We start from the raw sequence: 17,231 nt of genomic DNA, 5'->3' as shown, positions 1-17,231 counted from the left end.
TTCTTATAACTGCTTCCATGGCGTTTTACTCCCCGCTTGGGTTGAAGGGCCAAAGTCTATTCCTCATCTTCACAATAAAATTGAGTTCATTCTTATCTACTCATTTTCACCTATAAGCTGTCAAGATTTAAAGGGAGCTCTCTCCTTCTGGTCATTCAGCTGCAGAAGAGGAGAAACCCCCCGGAGACAGAAAAAAGCCAAAGCAACACACACTAAAACATTCTAACATCCAAATGCTAGATCTTATATTTTCCTAACTTTCCTTAGACTCTCCTTCCTCCTAAATGCTGACATTCTTTAAACCCTACAGCTCATGGTTGCACATTAAATATGTTAAAAGTCTCTGTGGAAAAATGTTCAACCGCACTCGAGGGCGAAAAACCTGATCTGGTTTCAAACAGTGTCACTTCAAAGAAGTAAATTATTCAAAAACTATCTCACTTGCATAGTTTTGCCCATATTCACAATGTTTTTTTTGTTGCTGTTTTTGAAAACTTTCTAATGAACCAAATAATCTTCTCATTTTATTTTGCGGCTTATATTTTGGTGTGTAAACAGTCAACTGTGTGTGGCTCTTCTTCAGATCTGTACTGACAGTGAGAAACACAAGTGCTGGGATGAGATAAGAAAACAGTATAGGGATGATCAGCTCTGTCAGGACTCCTCACTTCCTCTTACTTTGACTTAAGTTGACTTGCTCAGAGGAAACTAAGAGTTGTTGCTGGGGAAAGGGTCATCCTCTGTCTTTTTATACTGTAGTTTGTATTTTATCAAGATGATGATTAACACAGATAATTGTAAATGGTTTTGTATTTATATAGCGCTTTTCTAGTCTTGATGACAACTCAAAGCCCTTTACAGTACAGTTTTACATTCACCCATTCACACACACATTCATACAGTGCATCTATTCGCAGCACTTTGTTATTCTATGGGGGGCCATTCGGGGTTCAGCATCAGTAAACATTAGGATCCTCGAAACCAAAACAACGAAACAAAACAATGTCAACAAAGTCACTCTGTCCGACCTCCAGAACTTATCAGACAGCTGCATGAAATATATGTGATGTGAATGAATCTAAGGGAATAATGGTTTAATACCAAAAGTTACAATTCAGAACAATTATAAGATTCATTATTAACACTATGCAGCAAGAGTTATTTATAAATCATTTGTATAAAGGCCTTATATCTGGCCCAACCTGCTCAAGGCCCCCCTCCTGTCTTTATTTCAAAGAATACAGTTAGACCCCAGAACAGCTAAAATATTGAATTCTCACACTAGCCAGGTGCAGGTTTATGTGGATTGACACTTGTGGGGTGAAGACAGCATTTTGATGATACAAAAACTAAACAGGAATGTTTGCATTCTGAGACACCTACAACATTAACTTTCTAATGAAACCAATAGTAAACCTCTTGTTTTTTTCATTCCTGTTTCTGGAAAGAAACTCAACTTGAACTTTCAAACTTTAAGAAATCAAAGGGAGGGCAATGAAAACTGCACATTGAGCATTTTTGTGGCACCTGGAATCTGTTCTTCCTCAAAACCTTTGTATGTTCTTTATTCTGTGGAATTGGCAAATAGGTGCTTCTACTGCTTTGTGTCGAGCTTCAGTAACAAGTGAGTGTCATTCCTTTATTACCCATGATCTCAAAGAAAGTGTTTTCTCCACTTTATAATTCTTTGAGTGTAAGGTTCTCCAAACACAGGTACGATTTATTTGTTTCTCTTATATTTTTGAAGTGTTATTTAATATTATCTTATGCACTTTTTCTAGAATCAAGAATTTGAAGTGTAAACTCACTGGAGTCCACAATAAAGAAAATAAATGAAGGGACGCTGCCTTTATAGGAATTATACTGAAAACTGAGCTAGTTCAGAATCGAATGCAACTGTTTCTTTTTCCCGGTAGGCCTCCATTGCAAAGATGAGTGTCCAGTGCCATGCTTCTACTGTGACAAACATGGACATTGAAGAAAGTAAAATTGGCTATAAGCAGTTTCTCGGGGTTGGCACCAGCCCCCGCAATTCAGGTAATGAAATAAAAGCTATTTTTTATTGTCAAGATGATGTTGAATGTAGTTTCTCTTGCAATTTAAAATCTTTTTAAACCTGTACTAAATTAGCAAAATCAGCATTAATTTGGAGATGTAACAAAAAGTCAAAACAGAGCTTTGAACACATTAAAGAGCATTTAGCTCAGGAGTCACTAGTAAACACACTGAGTAATGTGAAAATTGGAATTCAAATCTCTCTGATCATCAGAAACATATCAAACATATATATATAAACATATTTAGGTATTGTTCTGTTACATGTATATTTTTATTTATTATATATATGTTGTTGTATTAGATTAATATAGGCAGTATTGCAAATAACAGAGCAGCATTTGTAGAATATTGCACTCATGAAATTAAGTGACTTGATTTTTCTGATATTTAACATCCAGGACTAACCGCTCATGTCTACGTATTTACTTATTTGATTTCCAAATCACTGGGTGTTGTCGTGTATTCCTTAGAGTAAAACATGTTGGTATGTGCTTAAAACATAATGATAGGTTTACATTTATGATGCCTGCCCTCTGGACTCTCAGACATTCTCAGAGAGTCCTCTCTACCTTTTGGGAATGACCTTTGACCTAGGGTGCTGTCTCTGACCAGCTGGTGGATGGATGCAGAGGGAATGTTTTTGACTAATGTGTCTTCATGTTCGGACACAAAAACGTGCCCTTATTTAGTCAAAAGTCCCGTGGAGGACGTAATTTACCTGAAGCCATGGGCGGAACCAACGTCCCTATATAAATGCGTGTAAGACCCCCGCACGTCAGATTTTCACCATTTGGCTGTGTGATGTCTCCGGGTATCTAGATGCCCGTCCCGACCTGTAATTTCTTGTAATAAACTTTGTTATAGGGGAGAGCGGGGTAATGTGGGACATTTTTTACATTTGCTCCCCTCTAGGCGAGCTAAAATGATATATCAGTAAAATTTACACATTTCCCATTAATTCAGGATTTTTTAGCAATGGAAATGATCAGAATGTCTTCAGGACAAAGGGCAGTGAAAATATGATTGTTTTAAAAAAAGTGGTCTTGTGTCCCACTTTACCCCAGCTACGGGGTAAAGTGGTCCACTTACTTTTTCCATTTTAAAACTACCATAACAACACATTTTGTAATAGTTAAAATCCCGACAGCTAGATTGACAAGCACTAATATCGGACTAGTAACAGAATCATGGGGATTGGTCAATTAAGCACATCTATTATTATTATGATTCATGTGATCTCTTGCTTACCTGCATATTGTTTCTATGTCCAATTGGCAGGGACAGGGATATAGTTTTTCTCTGTGTATTCAAATGCCAGTTCATGGCACTTAACTGGAGCAAGGTCATGGAACTGGTCAGCTAGTTGTTTCAAGTGCTTGGCAAGCTCCTCCTCCATCTCATCTGTGAATATTCTCTTTACCTCAGCTACTGCACCCCAGGCTACTGATTTTACTTTCCCTTTCTCTTTTGTCTTTATTAATCTTTTGAGGGTTGTCTGACTTTACCCCACAGCCACCGTTTTAGAAAAAACAACATCTCTTAGCAATTCAGGCTAATCTTCAGCTAGCATCAACCACATAGTTTTATATGTTGGAAGTTCACCAACATGTATGACATACGTTTTTCTACCTGAATCAATTTGTCAATAAGTTCAAAGCAAGAACATTTACTTTTACATGCAGAAAACAAATGTTTGTGAAAAACATACTTTCCACAGCACCAGCACCAACTTCTCCTTCATGGCAAGGGGGAATGGGAGGGGCTTGAAAACATAATGGTCAAATGACCACAAATGTGTTCCATTGCCTAGATACAGGGGGTGTCTCACATTACCCGATGTCCAACATTACCCTGCTCTCCCCTACTGAAAGTACTAGGTCCTCGGAGTCCTTCCTTCATCATCAACAACTTCTACAACAACATCGACCTCTCTGCTACATAGAATATACCATAGTTTAAAAAATATAAGTAATAAAAAACATTTTGCAGTGAGAAATGATTCAATCACCCAACTCAAGTTAAAGCCATTATTCTCTTGACAGATCATTTGGTCTTTATGTTGTACAAATTATACAGTATAAAGATATTAATGTTTAAATGTAATATTTTGTTTGTAGTTCAATTAACGATAACATATTATGATGATGTCTATTTCTAAAATAACATTTTACTAACAGCGATTTGTTTTTATGAATTTTGCTGGAAATGTGTCTTCTTGAGAGAATTTTCAACCCCAGTCAGATTCAAACCAGATGAAACACAAAACCGCAAGTTCCCTAGATCACGTCATGAAATTCAAGTTTCTGTTTCCGCTCTCACTCACACATTGTGTTGAGGAACAGTTCCTACAGGGTTGCCACAGTTTGCCTCGGGCTCCTCTGTTTTCTCATGCTGGCCGGTATCATAGGTCAGAGCATCCACTGTGGATACACATTTTTGTGTGTGTTTAAAAAGTTGCCAAAATGTGTTGGTGAATCTATTGATTGACGATATACAATCTCTTTTCTCTGGCAGATCAAAAAGTCGAAAAAGAAAAAAGAAAGAGAGAGAACGGCAGAAAGACAGAAAAAGCCTGAAGTCAGTGCAAAAAGAGAAAGAAGATATTGATGCCAAACGGATTCAGTTACAGAGAGATAACAATGTTTTATCTCAAAACAGAGAACAAATAGAGACAAACAACAATTTGCTGAGTGAACAAATAAAGAAACTAAAGCTCAGCCAAAGCCAGTTAGAGACCACTAACAGTGCTTTGATCAAAAACATTGAACAGCTGAGAGCCAGTAAAAGCCGGTTGGATACCAATTACAATGTCTTGTCTGCAGCCAAAGAGCTGTTACAAATACAATATGACACAGTGGTCAAACGTAAAGATGAGTTACAGGGCAGTCATGACTCGGTGACCAGGGAAAGGGACAGTTTACATAACCAATTCAATAATGTCACCAGATCTAAAGAGAAACTGCAGATGAGTTACAATGACTTGATTAAAGACATAGAACATTTACAGGAGAGATACAACGCATCTACCGGTGAAAAGGACACGCTAGCAAAAAGTCACCAAAACCTAACGACACTAAGAGACGATCTTCAGGAGCTTTTCAACTCTCTTAAAAAAGTAACAGACAATTTGCGGGCTGATTGCAATATGTCGTCTCTGGGAAAAAAAAGAGCTTGAAAGCAGCTGACTGCCGAGATAGATAATCTCCAGGGTCTAGTTGACAAAATGAACAAGACAATGCAAGGTACCTAGAAAGAACTGACCAAAAATTCTATATGTTAAATTTTCATCTCAGTGCTTTGACACTTTTGTCTCACTGCTTGATTATTGTTGAATCAAAATCTCACATGTTAAAATAGGATTTGTGTCAAAGGCTGGCAGAAGTTCAAGAACAGCTGCTACTACACTTCCTATGGCAACAGAACCTGGCAGAATACTGTCAAAGCAAAGGAGCAGACCTGGCAATCATCACAAGCCAAAATGAGATGGTGCGTTTTTCCGTTAGCATCAGCGATTAACAAGTTTCACTTGTATAGTCCATATTCACAAATCTGTTTGCCTCATAGGATTTAACACGATGCGACATTGTCTAATTTAGGGAAATCTACTGGTGAAGTTTCATGTTGCAGCTGATTGCCTCTCACCTCACCCTCCCCTTCCAAACATGAAAGAGAACCTATGGTAGAATTCAGTTGTCATAAAAACTCAAAAAAAATATGGCAGCCTCAATAGAGACGACCTGCTCCAGATGTTAATATAAAGATGTGGAAATTGCGATGAAACACAAGAGGCAACTTCCATCAAGTTGGTGCTCCGTTTATTAGCATTCCCACAATAACAAACAAGATGGCTTTTAACATCCCAGCTTGACCTGGGGTCTCAGACGTCATTACGTTCCCATCATGCATTGGGATCCTGATGTCATCACGTCACCCGGCATGCCCCGGGGTCGACGTCATCGCCCTCGTAGGAGACTGACGCCGACACATTAAGTAAACCACAGTGTGCCTATACTGAGCGCGAGGGTGAATTATGTAAGTAATGAAATATAAAAGTCTATGGTAAGGAACAACAAATCATACAAATTTAGATGAAACACACAAGTAAGACATCACTACGATTATTTTACAGTCAGTTTATCTGAATAGATCCCTTTCACCTAAATCTAACACACTTGACAAAGTTAGGAGAGACGACAAAAAACGACCCATTCAACAAGGAAAAAAACACGTTTCTTTTACATCATATATCGGACAGAGGGAACAGGAATGACAATTGTAATGATGGCGGGATTGTCATATTACATTGACAGTAATATATAAATTGGCATATTGTATGTTTAAGCAATCTAGTTGTTATCATAATCCATGATGTGGATTATCTGCACTGCCACGTGCAAAATGTCTCCATATTCATTTGAGAGTATTTTACATTGTTACAGCTCAAATAATTAACATTTTCATATGGGAGTATGTGCAAGGGTTTGCTCATACGATGAATCCACAAATAGCATATACCTCAGGAGAGCCACAGTCCAGCCACATTATCCACAAATGTGGTTATCAGTTCCCTTAATGTGAATTCTTCATTTGATACTATAATACTATACTATACTATAGTACTATAGATACTATAATTATTGAACATTTGACACTTGACACTATTTTCCACACAAGAGTACAGTATAATCTAATCTTTATATTTGATAGAAAATAACTTGTTGACTTATTTACTTCCTTAATAGATTTAATTTGATCAGCTGATAGCAATGGAATAGGAGACAAACTTGGGGCTGATCTGTATTACTTAATGTAAAATATATAATATTAAGTCAGTTTTTCTAATATTGGTGCATCTTCATTTGTGGAAAACATAAATACCTCAATAACATTTAATTGCACGATGCTTCCCACATAGCACTTCATCAATGGCTTGTTTGGAAATAACAGAGTCTGGATTGGATTGGCTGATGAAGGAGTAGAGGGCGTGTGGAAATGGGTGGACGGTACACCGCTGACCTTAGAGTAAGAAAGTCAACGCATATATCATCATATACAAAACAAAAAGCAAGTAATGTTGACTTCTTGTAGCCAATGACAGGGCAGCATTAATTATTTTTGTGGTTGTCTCTCCTTGTCCTACAGGTTCTGGGCTGCAGACCAGCCTAACAGCTATAAAGGGACGGACCAGGACTGTGTGGAGTTCTGGCACCGTGCGTCAGGGAAAGCGGAATGGAATGATGAGAACTGTAGTTTAGAACAAAACTTTATCTCTGAAATGTAGTGTTTTTCCAGTATGGGCAGTGCTTTGGTTACTGTTGGCTACGTGCCCGACACTAATAACTATAATCTTGATAATCACTATGTTTAGTGTCGAGAGAATAAACATTGGGGACTGCTGTCAGTACATTGTAAATAATGACAATATTAATCACAGTGACTAAATTTACATAGACACCAATATTCCAAATATTGAAGTTTTTCAGAATAAGACAATTATTTGACTATGGTGTTTAGATGAGTTGCGTTAAGAATATTAAAATCTGCGTCATAAATCTGACTTTTCCGCAACCTTTTTGAAAATATCCCCATTGCAAATTTCGCCCATCCAAACCCTTCATAATATCCATTCCTCTTAAAATGTATAGGATGCTACTTTCTCCCTCCTTCTTCATAGTGGCAGCCATCCTGTTAACAGGACATGTATCTTCAAGCAGCTGGTAACTGTTGAATGTCAATTTCCCAAAATGCTGTGAAAGACTCCACCGGACGCGCAGCGCTATTCTCAAGCGCGAAGCCGCCTGGCTGTTCACACCGGACGCGCATTTCTCCTTGCCGGTCAGCCCGCGATTGTGCTTTCTCCGCTTGTTGTTGTTTGTAACCCATTCAATGTAGGGGCTCGGGGGTAAATGATGGTATGGGAAATTGAAACTCCAGGACAACAGAAGAGAAATCCAAAGAATGGGATGCATATTTGATCATTTGTATCATATAAAATATCTCATTTAAATCATTTGAAATCATTTTTCAGTGCGTTTCCTGGCGCGATACAGTTGCGGCGAACGGAGAAAGTAGACTTGATGCTGAAGCCATTGGTGCAGGGCGCAAGGCGCAGCCGATGTGAACAGCACAATTGTGTAACAGGGGGGCGGAAAGGAGGCGTCTGGCTATTCTTGTTGTGGTGCTTCCGAGCCTGGTGTAAACCCGCCGTTGGGTTGGAATACACTCTCAATTCGATTGATGCTATGTCCTTTTGTACAACCTTGTTGGCATTGTTTGAGTTAGACTGCTTTCTTAATCAGGTTAATGTTGGAATATCGATGCCCATGCAAACAAAGTCGATGTTTGCTTAGAAATGTATATCGTGTGACCATCTTACACAAAGTTTCACAGCATTGGTCACAGCTAAATCTTGAAATGGAGTGATGCGCAGTGAGTAATGCATTATTAAGTTGGATATAGCATTTCCACAGATATCTGTACACACTGGAAACTGTTTAATAGTCATGAAGGGTAACAAGTAGGGGTGCACCGATTTATCGGCCGTACATCGGTAGCGGCCGATTTTCGCCTTGTTTACTATTATCGGCGTATCGGTAATAAACTTGACTTTCGCCGATATCATTCTCCGATCTTCATTCGTATGTTTTCTGCAAGCCAAACGAAACAGGTCCACAACAACCGGTGGAGAGCTCCGCAGCAACCCGGTAGAGCGCTCCACAGCGGCAGGGAGGGCGCTCCGCAGCAACCCGGTAGAGCGCTCCGCAGCAACCCGGTAGAGCGCCCCACAGCGGCAGGGAGGGCGCACGCATCTGGCAGCAAGGACGTGCACATGCGCTTCCTGTTTACATACAAACAGCGGAGACGATGGCGGCAGCGTCGGCTGTGTGGGACTTTTTCACGGTCTCAGTGAAAGATCGCCGTTCAGCTATTTGCAAGACTTATTCATCAGACATTTCAAGAGGGGGTAATACGAGCAAAGACTTCAACACCACAAATCTAAAAGCTCATCTGAAAAGCAGACACATTGATCAATACAATGATTTCCTGAAAGCTGATAAGAAGCGGCAAGATGCACTGGCTGTAAAGAAAATTCAATCCACCAGTAAAGCCAAAACTCAGTCAATAGCAACAGCATTTGAGAAAAGAAATAAATTCCCCATGCATAGTGCCAAAGCTAAAAACCTCAATAAGATAGTTATGGAGTTCATCGCATTAGACGACCAACCTTTCTCTGTTGTGGGGGATGTGGGTTTTCGAGGTCTGGTGGAGTATATGGAGCCCCGCTACACACTTCCCAGTCGCCGTCATTTGGCCGAAGTCTGTCTCCCCGAATTATACAACATTGTGGCTGACCAAATCCATGATCTACTGGCTGGTGACGTCCCAGCCATCAGTTTCACCACTGATATTTGGAGTTCAGTCTGTAGCCCTGTGAGTATGCTTAGCCTCACAGCACAGTGGATTGACACAGAGCTTAACATGGTGAAAGCAGTGTTACACTCCCAGGAGTTCACAGGCTCCCACACCGCAAATGTTATCTCAGAGACTTTTGAGAAGATGTTTGAAACATGGAAAATTCCAAAGTCCAAAGTCCATGTTGTCGTGAGGGATAATGCCAGAAATATGGCGAAAGCCATGAAGGACAGTAAGCTGAATAGCTTTGATTGCATGGCGCACTCTCTGCAACTAGTAATTCATGATGGCGTTCTGACCCAGCCCAGCGTCGAGAAAGCGTTGGCAATATGCCAAAAAATAGTCGGACACTTTAAACATTCACCGCTTGCCTACTCGCGCCTGCAGGCTGTACAGACGAAAGTAAAAAGACTACAGCAAGATGTCCCCACTCGGTGGAACAGTACATTTATCATGATGGAAAGCCTTCTGGAACAAAAGCATGCACTAGCTACATATGCCGCTGACCACGACCTCCCTGCAAACCTCACTGCGCAACACTGGGGATTAATTGAAAACTTAATCAATCTTCTCTCCCCATTCGAACAACTGACATGAGATATCAGCTCATCAGAGGCGTCGGTTGCTGACGTGATCCCCTCGGTGAGAGCTCTGAGGCGCCTTTTAAGCAAGACTGCTGATACAGACCATGCCGTTAAAACAACAAAGACTGCATTACTAGAGTCTGTGAACAAACGGTTCAGTGAGTACGAGTCTAATCCCACTTTCTTAATTGCAACGTTACTGGACCCCCGCTATAAGGACCGTTACTTTGATGAGGATGTTAAACTACGAGCTCGAGCAGCACTTGACGCGCTGGTGGACACCTCTGCTGGGGATGAGACGCATAGAGAGACTGCTGATGAAGATGACCACCCAACGAGTGCCGAACCACTGCAGAAGAGGGCACGAACAGACGAGGAAGAACGGGAATGGCCCAGTCTGTACGACATGTTTGAGGAGATTCTGCAGGAAAAGGGACCACAAATGCCAAGGTATATTACTTTATTTATTTTATTATTGTTGTTATTATGTTGCTGTTAAAACAGTATTTTTGACCACACTTGCATTTCACTGCTTGACTTGTAGCCAACCTGTATGGATAGTGAGTGAGTAAAGTAAGTTAAGTAACCTCTTGATTCTTTATTCTTAAAGGACGAGGGTGTCAGAGCAGCTGGAAAGTTTCTTTGCAGAGGCCACCATTCCTAGAAATGCAGCTGCAGTTAGATATTGGCAGGACCATCACCAGCGTTTCCCAGCACTGGCGCGAATCGCCCGCAAATACCTGTGTGCCCCATGCACAAGCGTGGACAGTGAGCGGCTCTTCAGCAGTGTAGCTCACGTTTTAGAGAAATAGACTGGCCCCTGACAAGGCAGAGATGCTCATCTTTGTAAAGAAAAACATGCATCTTACTAGGAAGTAGAGGCCCACAATAAGGGAAGGCTTTTCTTTTGTGTCTATTTGGTTTTGTTCAAGACTGAGGCACATGCTCAGGTGAAAATGTGAAAGATAGCCCTATTTGACTTTGTATTTATATAATTTTTCATACTTATTTAATTTGATGTTGCTTTTCTAGTATCTTTTACGTTACGTTTACGTTTTCATTGGGCTGTAATTTAATTTAACAAATATATTTGTTTTGGTCTACTCTGTTACTGTGAGTACAGAAAGTACATGTTTTGTCATTGAGTAGGTAGTTAATCGAGCTATTTAGCTCGATGACTTCTGTTACAAAAGGTTATATAAAATAAAGTTTTGTTAAACTAAAGATTGTTTCATAAATCTGATTGAATTTGTGCTCATTAAAGTGAGTGAAAAAAGGGCTGAAATACTTTAAAATAGTGTTTTTAAATAATGATTTCATTTTTTTCCTGGCACAAAAGGGTGAATGAATAACAACAGAAACAATATAAACAAATATCGGTATCGGTATCGGCTATCGGCTATCGGCTAGATTGTTGTTTTAAATATCGGTATCGGTATCGGCCAAGAATTTCCATATCGGTGCATCCCTAGTAACTAAGTAAATTATATCTGTGATGATTTGATATTTACTAAAATAATTCAATGCATGATGATTGATATATAGTTTAGAGTTATCCATTAATAGAAAAATACACTTTCAGATTATGTTAAGTTGATTTGATTGACATAATGCACTTATTGTAATCACCTGACTCTATGACTAATGAATGCATTTCCAATGTGCTGTACTCTTAAAAGTGTTACTTTACTGATGTTGGCTATTTTCGACTCAGTTGTTGTTGCTTCTTGTGTGACCACTAGCACAAACTGCACATGTGGATAACACAGATTCAGGGACAACAGCCTTAGTCATAAACGTAGACTATACTCTATTACTACTGCATCATTAGTATCCATTGAATTGGTGCTTTTACTATCGAGATGTACATGTGAAAAAAAGTCTGTGCTGTGCTTATGATTCAATTCCAATTTGCATTCTAAATAAACAAATTTTACATTTTCAAGCATACAATCAACTGATTGCTGATTTAATAATTCACTTTCTACAATTTGTAAAATAAGTCACTCTGAGAGTTCATCAGTATGTAGGCACATGAGGTATTGTGTATAGATATTATACACTAAATCTTTAGACGTTATTAATTATGGCAGTTGTTCTCAAGGAGCAGCAGCTAGGTGGTACAGTGGTCAGTGGTCTAACCTTCAAAGGTTATCTTCCGGAATCTAGGGTTGACTGGGGTCTTTAAATAGTTTACTTGTTTCTAGGTGGGTTTCCTCTGGATTCCACCCAGAGTATCAAGATATGCAGATTGGGGTGAGGTAAATTGAAGACAATAAATTGAAGATAGGTGTCAGTTTGAGTGTGAATGGTTATTTGTCTATGTATGTCAGCCTTGCAATACACTAGTGACCTGTCCAGGATGAACCCTGCCTCTCGCCCAATGTCAGGATCAAAATAAATGTTCAGAATCATCTTTAAAACATTGTTTGAGCATGAATAGATAAAGATTATTTATATTACAGGCCTTTCTGGTCATAAATGAACATGCATTATTTTGCACTACCAATTTACACGTCTCACCAGTGAGGTTGAGGTTTCGTCCAAGATGCTGGTGCTCTAGTCTGACGACTGTGGCAATGAATATATATGCATTTTTAAGGATGTTATGTTCGGTCATAATACTGAGAAAGCTACTCTGACCTACATTTATCGTCATGGTACCACAGCACCAAAGCTCAACCCACTGCCTGATAACATAAACACCTAAATTGATAAACAGTATACAGATAGATAGATAGATAGATTACTTTATTCATCCCCGAAGGGATATTAAGTCGTCATAGCAGCAGGTATATTTGAATACAATAAAATACAATACAATAGAATAAAATAAAAAATATTGAGGTAGAAAGAATAAAAAAAAACAGGAACACAAGATAAATAGGTAGATAAGGTGCAGTGGCAAGATGATGCTAATAGTACTGATGATATGATGGTAATGTTATTGTTAGACAGTATATACAAATAGTACAGTATATATAGTATATAATATAACATAATATATATATTTATATATGATAGTAATTCTACCAGTATAATAGCAGTATATAGTAATAATGGCAGCAACCGTATACATAATAATAGTAAATATAATAATAATAACATGTACACATGTATAAATATTATATACAAAGAATATACAAAGAGTATGATATAATATGATATGATATATAGTAGAGGTATAAATATAAGTATTCGACTATACAATAGATAATATAATATACTATGAGTGTAAAAATATGTAGACAGTGTGCAAAAGACAATATTATTGTATAAAATGATATATAGTATCAATATGGTTTATATTAACACATAGCGGAGTGTTTTACAGGGTACAGTGCGAGGAGACAGGTACATTTAGTGCAGTTCTGTGATGGTGGCTCTGACAGAGGTAGATGAGTTGTATAGTCTTATTGCGGTTGGGAGGAACGATTTCCTGTATCGTTCCTTAGAGCAGCGGGGTTGAATGAGTCTGTGGCTGAAGCTGCTCCTTAGCTTGTCCAGTGTTGTGTGGAGGGGGTGAGAGGGATTGTCCATGATTGCCAGCAGTTTTGCCAGCATCCTGTCCTCCACCACCTCGTCCAGGGTGACAAGCTTAGAGCCAACCACAGACTCTGCCTTCCTAATGAGTTTTTTCAGTTTGTTGGCGTCCTTAGCCTTGATGCCCGCACCCCAGGACACCACAGCAAAGAAGATGGTGCTCGCCACAACAGACTTATAGAACATCTGCAGCATCTTGTTGCAGACATTGAAGGACCTGAGCCTCCTCAGGAAATAAAGCTGGCTCAGGCCCTTCTTGTAGACGGCCTCTGTGTTGGTGGACCAGCCCAGTTTAATGTCCAGTGTGACACCCAGGTACTTGTAAGCAGGGACCACCTCCACATCCGTCCCACCGATGCAGACAGGAGAGGGCAGGGGCTTGTTCCTCCTGAAGTCCACCACCATCTCCCTCGTCTTCTTCACGTTGAGCTGCATGTGGTTCTCCCCACACCACTTCACAAAGCGGTCAACCAGGTCCCTGTACTCAGCCTCCCTCCCGCCCTCAACACACCCCACAATGGCCGTGTCATCAGAGAACTTCTGCAGATGACACGTCTCAGTGCAGTGCTTAAAGTCAGCAGTGTATGTGGTGAAGAGGAAGGGGGACAGCACAGTTCCCTGGGGGGCCCCGATGTTACTGATCAGACGATCAGACACACAGTTCTGTAATCTCACAAACTGCGGTCTGCCCGTCAGATAGTCATCGACCCAGTTGATGAGGGGAGCACTCACCGTGCCCTCCAGTTTGGCCTTCAGCAGTCTGGGCTGGATGGTGTTGAAGGCGTTGGAGAAGTCGAAAAACATGATCCGGACTGAGGTGTTGGGTCTGTCCAGGGAGGAGTAAGCCTTCTGCAGCAGGTAGATGATTGCATCATCAACCCCAACACGGGGCTGATACGCAAACTGCAGGGGGTCTTGTGATGGGCACACCAGTGGTCTGAAGTGGGCCAGGACCAGTCTTTCCATGACCTTCATGATGTGAGAGGTCAGTGCCACCGGCCTGTAGTCCTCCAGTGCAGCAGGACGTCGCAGGGGGTGATGGGGGGAGGTGGGGGGTTGTTGCTCAGAGAAGCTGTAGAGGCAGTCATAGAGGCAGCGGAGGGTCCGCTGGGGGTGGGGGGGTTGGAGTTGAACCTATTGAAGAACGTGTTCAGCTCGTTCGCACGTTGTTCAATCCCAGCTGCTCCCCCATCTCTCCTCTGGAAGCCGGTGATGTCCTTCATCCCCCTCCAGACGTCCCTGCTGTTGTTGTCCTCCAGTTTGTGCTCCAGTTTTCTTCTGAAGTTGTCCTTGCTCTCCCTGATGCTGCGCTTGAGCTCCCTTTGTACCCGTTTGAGTTCTGCTCTGTCCCGTGATCTAAAGGCCCTCTTCTTCTCATTGAGAAGGGCCTTCAGGTCGCTTGCTATCCACGGCTTGTTATTTGGGTAACAGCGGACCTCTTTAGTGGGGATGGTGTTGTCTATTTAGAACCCAATGTACTCAGAGACACAGTCAGTCAGGCCATCAATGTCCTCACCATGTGGCTCATACAGAGCATCCCAGTCTGTGGCCTCCAACGCTCCATGCAGTGTTTCCATGGCCTCATGAGACCATTTCCTCACTGTCCTCACTGTGACTGGGTGCTGCTGAACCACAGGCTTGTATGATGGTGAGAGCAGGACTAGGTTGTGGTCTGACCTGCCCAGTGGTGGCAGGGCAGTGGAGCTGTATGCATCCTTAACATTTGCATACAGCAGGTCCAAAGTCTTATTTTCCCGGGTGGCACATTTTACAAATTGGAAGAAGGTTGGGAGTGTGGATGAGAGGGAAGCATGATTAAAGTCACCTGTAATGATGATGAAGGCTCCGGGGTGTTTTGTCTGTAATCCTGCAGTCACAGTGTGGATGACGTCACACGCTGCTTCTGCGTTCCCAGATGGAGGAATGTAAACATTGATGGCGAAAACACTAGTAAACTCCCTCGGCAAATAATATGGACGAAGTCCGACGGCGACGAGCTCGATGTCCGGGCTGCAGACACGCTGTTTAACGGTGACGTGCCCGGGGTGACACCACCTGTTGTTCACGAGCACGGCGAGTCCCCCTTCTTTCTTCTTGCCGGTCGCGGTGGTGTCTCTGTCTGATCTCTTTATCGCCTAAATCTCCCCCACCATATGACCTGGCACTCCCACAGACATCCCACTCATTCCTCTCCAGACTACCTTCACAGACCGCCTGGAAGATGGAGTCTATCGCACACACACACGCACATTTGCACTTATGCATCCACGCACCCATACAGGTACTGTCTTTCTATCTACAATTTTCAGTACCCTACCCAATCAAACAGGTAGGTGGAGAGATCTTAGTTTGGCCCAAAGCCGTCAGGGAGAAACTCACACTTCTCAAATGAAAGGCGCCATAAAAAGTCTCAGCCTCAAAAGTATAAAGAAGAAAGATAGGGGAACAAAAGAATGGTAGGATAGACTTTACACTGAGAATAGCACATACACCGACACACACGCCTGTGTCCCATCCACTAACGTAGAGAAGGTGGGGTTCATGACCTATAACAGCAAACAGGGGGGGATCCAGAGGATTATGCTTCAGTTTTGGGGAGCTGGGGTCTCATTTATAACCATTGCATACGCACAAAACTGGGCCTGAAACTTGCGTACGACGCTTCAAACAACAAAACTTCAGGGTAAAATTTGCGTATTTCGATGCAAACTCTGACCCTTTGAATACAAACGTTTTGGAGACGGGAAAGTAGCGACGCGGACGTGAGGTGACGAACCAAAGCAGATTATTGATCCAATTCATAATTTAAGTTAAAACCAACAGCTTAGTTTTGATTTAAAAATATGTAAAACAACTTACAGCAAATTACATTCAGATTCGTTTTAACACAGTAGTTACAGAGCCGAGTCATTAATAGTTTTTAATAATATCTTCTAATACTGTGAATGTATCATCAAATCGCTACAGTGAACGTGACTGCGCCATCAGGCGCACAGAGCGCACAGGAGATCACTTATAAGAAATGAAGACACTTTCCAAATAATATCCCAGTGGAGGTGAAGATCCACTGATGTGATGGTATAGGTCCGATGCTCTAAATCAGGGGTTTTCAACCAGGGGTCCGCGGCCCCCTGGTGGTCCGCGAAGGCATTGCAGGGGGCCGCGAAATTTGCTTTGATATTTCAACACATTTCCAGATTACTCTTGAATATCGTGAAAAATATTTAAAATAAGAAAAATGTAGATGTAGAAGAGCGGATGAGCTAGGTAAAAAAACTCTCAGGAGGTCTTGGAGATGTAGTTTGTATGATGGGAATTTTTATTTTCCCAAAAAGAAGGCCCAAAAGGGCAGAATTAAAAATGAAAATATTAAATAAAACAAAAGAGCCAACAACAAATACTTTGTAATAAGAAAAATTAAATGGCATAATAGCCTAAACAATTAATTGCAATAACAGTCAACTTTACCACGTTCAGTGGTTGAGAAACAATTTCTTAGGAGAGCTCTGAGACTCACACACACACAGAAGTACTACTCACGCAGTAGGTGGGATTTGCTGCTGGTGATCATGAGGTTAAACTTAAGTAGGCCTCAATTGTTTGTGTGATATTGTATGATTATCATTTGTGACA

The 17,231-nt window shown here is 41.0% G+C and overlaps 1 pseudogene; it reads left to right on the top strand.

The window, feature by feature from the left end:
• Window positions 1-1,931: 1,931 nt before the first annotated feature.
• On the top strand, window positions 1,932-7,343 carry LOC128437239 (C-type lectin domain family 4 member M-like; annotated as a pseudogene).
• The last annotated feature ends 9,888 nt before the right edge of the window (window positions 7,344-17,231 follow it).

Source organism: Pleuronectes platessa, chromosome 3 (assembly GCF_947347685.1).
Source record: "Pleuronectes platessa chromosome 3, fPlePla1.1, whole genome shotgun sequence".
NCBI classification, from domain to species: Eukaryota; Metazoa; Chordata; class Actinopteri; order Pleuronectiformes; family Pleuronectidae; genus Pleuronectes; species Pleuronectes platessa.
This window is presented reverse-complemented; position numbering and strand designations above follow the sequence as displayed.